We start from the raw sequence: 9,310 nt of genomic DNA on the forward strand, positions 1-9,310 counted from the left end.
AAGTTGCTGAAATTTCAAGCTTCCAAAAACCCCATTTTTTCTAAAAATTTCTGTGGAGGAGAAGGAAAAAAAATGAAAAAGATGATGGCTAGACACTAAGGTAATATTTTATTATACATTAAGTCACCTACCCATTGACCATTTGAATTTCTTGTCCCCTATGGCCGGCCATCAGCTTCTAAAGGGTCTATTTTCCCTTTAAAGACCCTCAATTTTAGTTCTCTAGCTATTTGACACCCTTAACTATCAAAATAGGACTTTTGCACTTTATGCGATTTAGTTCTTTTTCACAATTTAGCTCACAAACGCTAAAATTACTTCACCAAAATTTTCATGCACTCATTTAATAATGCCACAACACATAAAATAATATCAAAAATAATTTCTCTAACCTTGGGTTAATGGTCCGGAAACCACTGTTCCGACTAGGCCTAAAATCGAGCTGTTACACATATAGACAGACTAATGTCATGAATATCAGATATGGTCCATCCAATAGCTTTCTTGAACTGTTTCAACACTAGGATGAGTTTCTCTCCTTGCTCTTCGATCAATTCTGCTGAAATAATCATAGGCAAAGTGGAAGCGTTACCTAAATAAACATATTTTAAATGTAAGGGAAATACCCTCAGTTCTAATTTAGGTGGCTCTTTGATCGACGCTTTTGGTTGGGCATAATTCCTATTATCTAAGTCTAAAGATTCAAAACGAGATTGTCGATTAAATCCCCTTTGATTAGCTTCTAGCAAAGCTAAGTATTTATCCTCCTCCTCATCACTTGGAGGGTCTGATGTCAAAATTTGCTCCAATAGGTCCTCAACTTAGTTGATGTCCTTTTCCATGATTAATTCCTCTAAATTAGATACTGCAGAATAACCATCAACTATGTCAGGAAATCACATAGACTTAAAAACATTAAATGTTACCTGATCGTCTTGCACACGCATAGTAAGCTCACCCTTCTACACATCAGTAAGGGTCATTCCAGTTGCTAGGACAGACCTTTCTAGAATGATTCGCACCTCTTTATCTACTTCAAAGTCTAGAAGAAAAAGTCAACAAGAAAAATAAATTTGTCTACATGTACCAATACATCCTCAATTTTTCCTTCTAGATGTGCTAAGGATCGATCTGATAATTGAAGTATAACCGTAGTAGGTCTAAGTTCACCTATCCCCAGCTTTCTAAATATTGACATGGGCATCAAGTTGACACTCGCACCCATATCACATAGTGCCTTACCACAATCTGTTGCTCCAATGTTGCAAGGTATGGTAAAACATCTAGGATCCTTAAACTCTGAGGGTAGTTTATCTTGAAGATATGCACTATATTCTTTCGTTAAGGCCACCATCTCAAATTCTCCAAGTCTTCGTTTCGTAGACAGGATATCCTTCATGAATTTGACATAATTCGGCATTTGTTCAAGTACTTCTACCAACGAGATGTTGATATGAAGTTGCTTGAGTACGTTTAGAAACTTCTTAACTAGACTTTTTGTTTATGATTTTAAAGTCTTTGAGGGTAGGGTGGTGGAGGCTTCTTTACTGGAACTGGTTGATTCATCTTTTGTGGCAATTCTGCATCTAACCAAGTTGTTAGCTTATCAGAATTAACTGGTTCAGAAGTTACCTTATCAGATTTTGCAGATTCTGGTTACAGTGAAACTAGAATTTCAACACTCGGTTGAACTTTCACTGAGTCTTGAGCATCAGTTGGCTTGTCTCAACTTCAATAGTGTTAGGCTCTAATTTCTTTCCGCTCATCAATGCCAACGCTTTACAATGCTCCTTCCCCAAATTTCTTGGATTATTCGTATCACTAGGCAAAGCATCTTGTGGATGGTTTTTAAGTTCAGTGGTAAGCTGGCCTATTCGAGTTTCTAGGTTTTTCAATGTGGCTGCTTGGCTTTGGATTAAGGCATCATTTTTGGCTATGTATGCCTTTAATAAGTTTTCTAAACTATTGAAAGTTTCAACTTGAGGTTCTTTTGAACCTGTTGGGTAAAAATAGGTGGTTAGGTCAATCTAGGTTGGGCATAAGTGTTACTTGGTCCAGCCCCTTGGTTACTTCAGGAGAAATTAGGGTGGTTTCGCTAAGATGGGTTGTAGAAATTTGATTACAGTCCTTGCCTTCCTCGATTTTGGTTTTGATTACCCATGTCATACACGGATTCTGTGACAGCCCTAAATTAACCCTAGTCGGAAAGTGGTTTCGGGACCGCTAAACCGAGTCACCGAAGTATTTGAGTATAATATTTATTGTCTAAAATATGTGAATATGAGTGTGTGAAAGTTTTGAGCTTCGATTTGGTCAATTGCATATGAATTTAGTTAATAGGACTTATGTGTGACACTTTAAAATGTGATGGGTTAATCTATAAGGATCTATTAGTGCATGTTATGAAAATAATGGGTTTGCATGTCAAATTTCCACCTATGACAAGTAGTGGCCGGCCATGCTATGGGATAAAATGTATTATAAACATTTTATGTTAGTGTTTTATGTTAGAAATAATAAAATAAAGAACACGGGTAATAAAATAATAGTGGTTAGTAGGAGAGAAACAAAAAAATTAGCTAGGTTGCTCCTCTATTGCCGTAATTTGAAGGAAGAAGAAGAGGGGAAATTCGACCAAGGTGGTTCTTTAGATTAAGGTATGTTCAATGTTGCTTTTGGAGGTTTACACATCCTTTGGAGGGTTAGCCTACTTCTATTTATCTCATGGATGAAATTGGGGTTGTTGGAGAGTTAGGATTCGGCTAAGAGGCTTCAAAATTTTAGTTGATGCCTTGATACTACTAGCATGTTAGCTATATGGATGTGTTAAGTTACTTGAAATGTTAGATAAATTTGAACTCCCTACCAAATTCTTTAGGCAACCCATGTTAGAAATTTCGGTATTGAGATGTCTAAATCTTTCGGCCATTGTAGCTATGGAGGAATAAAGTTTTTGTTTCTTGTTAAATTGGATGAATCTTGTTGTATGAGTGCTTGAACAAACTATGATTAAATGGATGCATAGTTTCAAAGTGGGAAGAATTGGCTATTATATTTGATGCTAATGCCGAATATGAAGATGATGAACTTGAATAAATAATATTCAGCTAGCATGATAAGTTATGAAATATTAAGTAGATGATATAATTGATTGGTGAAGTGGCTAATAGGGATTTTTAATGAAATTATGCCAAGGCCGAATGTATCATGAAGTAAATAAAAATGCTAAATGTGCATTATGTGCTTATATGTGTATTCGGCCAGGGAAGTTTGATATGAAGCTTTGATAGGTTTGAGAGATGAATGACCGAATGAGCTATAGGTTATGTATGGATGAATTTTATGCATATGTGTGTGTGTGGCATTAGTAGTTAATGGCATTCAGCATTGTTTAATTAAAATTAGAAATGAATGCTTGAAAGTTAAATAGGTCGCTCTAATGACCAAATATGCTAAAAGCTAATATATGGACAAATGATACGAATGAATTGGTTTTTGAAATGTATATGGTTGCCGTATGTATGTGTTTGATTGAGAAGTAAATTTGTTTGATTTAGCTCAAGAGCTTAGAGGATCAAAGTTGGATAAGGGAAAGGAAAAAGTGATCGAATAGCCGTTGAAATCGTTCGACAACATCCGAGGTAAGTCTTTGAGTAATGAAATTTAGCTCACGATTTAATAAGGCAATTATTTGTCTATGAGCATAATAATTAACTCGTTCCTTGACGATTCTACTTGAATTACATGGTAAAATAAATAAGTAAGGTATTTACTTGTAGCCGAATGGTTATAGAAATCTTGTGGATTAACGAAAAGGGATTATGTTATTTGTGTGGGATTAATGAATCGATCGATGTATGGTTAGTAAACATGCTGTAATAGTATTCGAGTATCAGGAATGATATCCAGATGTGATATGATATATATATGCATATACGTGTGAATTCTAATCGGGGTCTAAATCCGAGCTTTGTCTCGAAGGGCTTTTGAGCCAGTGCTAATAACCAAACTTAGTTTCGAAGGGCTTTTTAGAGCCAGTGTCATAACCGGACTTAGTTCCGAAGGGCCTTCGAGCCAGTAGTCTAATCCGAGCTTGGTCTCGAAGGCTTTTGAGCCGGTGCTAAGAGTCGGACTTTATTCCGAAGGATGTTGCACCAGCATAATATTTGAGGGTGAAAACCTGTAAGTGTTCTTACGAGAAATCATATAATACATGCTGAATAATTTTAATCACATGCGCTACTTACTGTAAGACAACCAGGTAAGTAATTTACCCTTGTTGAGAATGTGAATATACTTCAATTATGACTTTGAAATTCGATGGGAATGCTTAGCACATTATTTAAATCATCCGAAAGTTTATGATCTGATTATGATGTATGAGTTCCGAATATGAGAGTTCAATGTCATAGTTATGAATGTGTGTGCATATGCATGAAATGGACAGGGACATTTGAGATGAGAGCATTCGGTTGTGGATTGGAGTTGGCCGGATAAATTGGTTTCACCTTTGTGATATTAATGATAAGAGTGATATCTCGGTTATGTTTCTATTCGGCCAAGGGATGAACAAATAAACTTGATATTATTATGCCATTCCTTTAAATGATTTCATTGCTTAAAACTTACTGAGCATCGAAATGCTTATTCTCTGCTTTAATTCTCTGTTTTATAGATTTTGCTCTTCAGCTATCGAACTCGGGATTGTCAAAGTCGAAGTCGTCCACACTATCTAAGCTACTTTTTGGTACTCGTTTAGTTCAAATTTGAAAAAACGGCATGTATAGGGCTAACCCTTGTTGTTAATTAAGTACCCTTTTGTAATGTGTATTCGTATAGCCATGCGAAAATGGCTCGTATATTTCGAAGTATAACATTATGGTCTTGTGATATGGTTATTAAGTGGTGTGGAAATGTTTGGTAATGACTAGCCATTGGAATGGCCAATCATGGTCCTATTGGTGCTACGTACATCATGGCTAATCGGGATTACCCTTGATAATAATGTATGTCAATTTGCTAGTTGATTCATGGAAAACTATGAAATAGGTGAAATCTGCCTTAAAATAGATGCTGACAGCAGCAGTGATGTGAGTTTAAAAAATCACTAAAAATAGTAAAAATGTAATTAAATAATGAATAAATTATGTAAACGAACCTTGATGAGTCTATTTTCATATAGAAGAAGCAAAACGACCATATGTGTAACACCCCGTACCCGAGACCGTTGCTGGAGTCGAACACGAGGTATTTACGGACTTATTTCATTGTAAAACACAGTTCATTTAAAATTTTCAGACAAGCTGGCTAACTGCATCACTGTCACCTTAAAAATCATATCTCAAGTTCCGAAACTCGAAAACCAGTTCTGTAAATTTTTCCTGAAACTAGACTCATATGTCCATCTAAAAATTTTTTTATAGAATTTTTTGTCAATCCAATTAGTACATTTTATTAGTTAAAGTCTCCCCTGTTACAGGGTTCGACTACTCTGACCTTCATGCATTACAACTTAGATATCTTCCTGTAAAGGACTTCAATACTTATGCCGTTTGTTTCTAACGAAACTAGACTCAAAAAGGAATCTATACATATATGGAATGACTTCTAATTATCTCTGGTTAATTTATAGTTAACTTCCAAAGTCAGATCAGGGGATTCAGAAATCGCTCTGGCCCTGTTCCACGAAAACTTAAATATCTCTTAAAATACGACTCATATGATCATTTCGTTTCTTCCATATGAAATTAGATTCATCAAGGTTCGATTACATAATTTATTCACTATTTTTAGTGATTTTTTAAATTTACATCACTGCTGCTGTCAGCATCTGCCTTTAAGGTAGACTTTACCTATTTCATAGTTTCCATGATTCAACTAGCCCTTTAGCATATATAGTACAAAATATGATCATGATTAACCATTCCAATGGCCAATCATTGCCAAGCATATCCACACCTCTCAATAACCATATACATGCAAAATGATTATAACAATATGCTCAAAATATATAAGCCATTTTCGCATGGCTATCCAAATATATACAACGCCAAAGTACTTGACTAATAACACAAGGGCAGTCCTATACATGCCATTAGCAGAGTTCAACTAAAAGAGTACCAAAAGGGCTTTGATAGTGTGGACGACTTCGACTTTGACAATCCCGAGTCCGATAGCTGACGAACCAAAATCTATAAAACAGAGAATCAAAGAAACGGAATAAGCATTTAATGCTTAGTAAGTTTTGAGCAAAGAAATTAGGCACAATTGAAGTATAGCATTCATATGACTAAACGGATAATTTCATATACACACATTCTCAAAATCATACCTACTTCACATTACCAACCCTTATACTCATACATAAGAGATCAACTTAACCAAAAGCCGGAAGCTCATTAATCGACTGAGCGAATACTATTTAAAAGGAATCAACTAATCCAATGCATATACGAAACATACCTCATCATTGGGATTTTACGAGCATATTAATTGAAATTATTACAGCAAGATCGCTCATTCCCAAACTAAGTACCTTCGAGCTTTAACCGGATATAGCCACTAGCTCAAATGCCTTCGGGACTTAGCCCGGATATAGTAGTTCGCACAAATGCCTTCGGGACTTAGCCCGGATATAGTAACTCGCACAAATGCCTTCGGGACTTAGCCTGGAATTAGTAACTCGCACAAATGCCTTCGGGACTTAGCCCGGAATTAGTCACTAGCACAAATGCCTTCGGGACTTAGCCCGGTTATCATCCGAATATTCATGCACATATCAGTAAATCATGACACATCTTTATTTCATTTTCATAACTAGAATTCAAACACAAGTCAATTATTAAGCATTCCCATTTTCGGCTCAATACCCACATACAAACAGCATGATTTGGTTTGCTTTACAACATGATCTCTATGCACATACGACTACCCATCATACGTATAGACTAATTAACTCAACATATAATTCAAGTAGAATCATTATATCACCGTATATTTGTTATGATTATACGTCATGACTTAATCAAATCGTAAACTAAGTTTCATTACTCGAAAACTTACCTTGGATGTTGTCGAACGATTTCGACGGCTATTCGATCACTTTTTCCTTCCCTTTATCGGATTTAGTTCCCCTTTGCTCTTGAGCTTAATTTAACAAATAAATTGATTTAATCATTTGAACATCAAAAAGAGAAACTCAAGGTACTTAACCCATATATACATTAGACATTAGAGTCACATATATATGAAATCATGAATCAACTCAACATATTAGCCCACACTCTCTTTTAGCCGATTATCTAAGCCAAGATAAAAGCATCAATATGCTTGCCTCTAACCGAATACATGCAACACCAATCTACCTCATGTGGCCGAATATTCATGTCTATGTTGAGGCCGATTATATGCTTAATACTTCCTACAAATATGGTTACTTGTATTGACTACATACCATTTTGTTTCAAGTTCAAAACTCGGCTAATACACATATATACACTAGTAATCAAATACTAACATTTGCACTTCACCTTACTACCAATTCTCATCTACTTCCTACCATGGCCGAATGCATCAAGACACCATACCATTTCAATTTTGGTCATGGGTTAAACAAAGAACTTAATGTCTAACTCAAAAATGCTAAAAAGAAAATCCAAGAGTCATCAATCACCATCACATGTATCATTACAAAACTTCACACTTAGCATGCAAATGACATCAACACAAGTCCACCTTAGCCGAAACTTAACTCATCTTCATGCCTCATCACCACAACATCAAACACCAATCAAGAAGACAACACCCATGGCCGAATATCATCTCCATCTCATAGTAAAGATTTAAACCATGGGCTAGGTAGAACTCAAGCTAACAACTAAAAATATGCATGAATCTCATGGAACAACATCAACATACCTTCTAGTGAACCACCATAGCCGATTTTCTCCAAGCTCTTTCCCTTCTTTTTCTTTCTTCTATTCGGCCAAGTTGAACAACATGAGAACTTTTTCTCTTTTTTTTCTTCATCATTTTCCTTTTCATTATTTTATTACCATGCTCCTTATTTTATCATTCCTCCCATGAAACACTAACATAACATGTTTATAATACCTTTTTACCCATAGAATGGCCGGCCACCATCCCAAGTTTTGGGTATTTTGACATGCAAGGACAACATTTTCTAGCATGCATCAATAGGCCACTTTAACATTTGCCTAGCACATTTCTAAATTTTCTCACACAAGTCCTATTTAGCAAAATTCACTTACAATTAACAAAATTCAAACATGAAATTTTCACACATGCCTATATACATATAATAAGCATCAAATATAATGGTTAATTATTTTTATGACTCGGTCTTGTGGTCCCGAAACCACTTTCCAACTAGGGTCAATTTAGGGTTGTTGTAACACCCCGTACCCGAGACCGTTGCCGGAGAAGAACACGAGGTATTTACGGACTTATTTCATTGTAAAACACAGTTCATTTAAAATTTCCAGACAAGCTGGCTAACTGCGTCACTGTCACTTTAAAAATCATATCTTGAGTTCCAAAACTCGAAAACCAGTTCCATAAAATTTTTCCTGAAACTAGACTCATATGTCCATCTACAATTTTTTTTTCTAGAATTTTTGGTCCGGCCAACTAGTACAGTTTATTAGTTAAAGTCTCCCCTGTTACAGGGTTCGACTACTCTGACCTTCATGCATTACGACTTAGATATCTTCCTGTACAAGACTTCAATACTTATGACGTTTATTTCTAACGAAACTAGACTAAAAAAGGAATCTATACATATATGGCATGACTTCTAATTATCTTTGGTTAATTTATAGTGAATTTCCAAAGTCAGATCAGGGGATTCAGAAATCGCTCTGGCCCTGTTCCATGAAAACTTAAATATATCTTAAAATACGACTCATATGATAGTTTCGTTTCTTCCATATGAAAGTAGATTCATCAAGGTTTGATTACATAATTTATCGACTATTTAATTCCATTCCTACTATTTTTAGTGATTTTTCAAATTTACATCACTGCTGCTGTCAGCATCTGCCTTTAAGGTAGACTTTACCTATTTCATAGTTTCCATGATTCAACTAGCCCTTTAGCATATGTAGTACAAAATATGATCATGATTAACCATTCCAATGGCCAATCATTGCCAAGCATATCCACACTTCTCAATAACCATATACATACAAAATGATTATAACACTATGCTCAAAATATATAAGCCATTTTCGCATGGCTATCCAAATATATACAACGCCAAAGTACTTGACTAATAACACAAGGCCAGTCC

Source organism: Gossypium hirsutum, chromosome A13, assembly GCF_007990345.1.
Source record: "Gossypium hirsutum isolate 1008001.06 chromosome A13, Gossypium_hirsutum_v2.1, whole genome shotgun sequence".
NCBI lineage: Eukaryota > Viridiplantae > Streptophyta > Magnoliopsida > Malvales > Malvaceae > Gossypium > Gossypium hirsutum.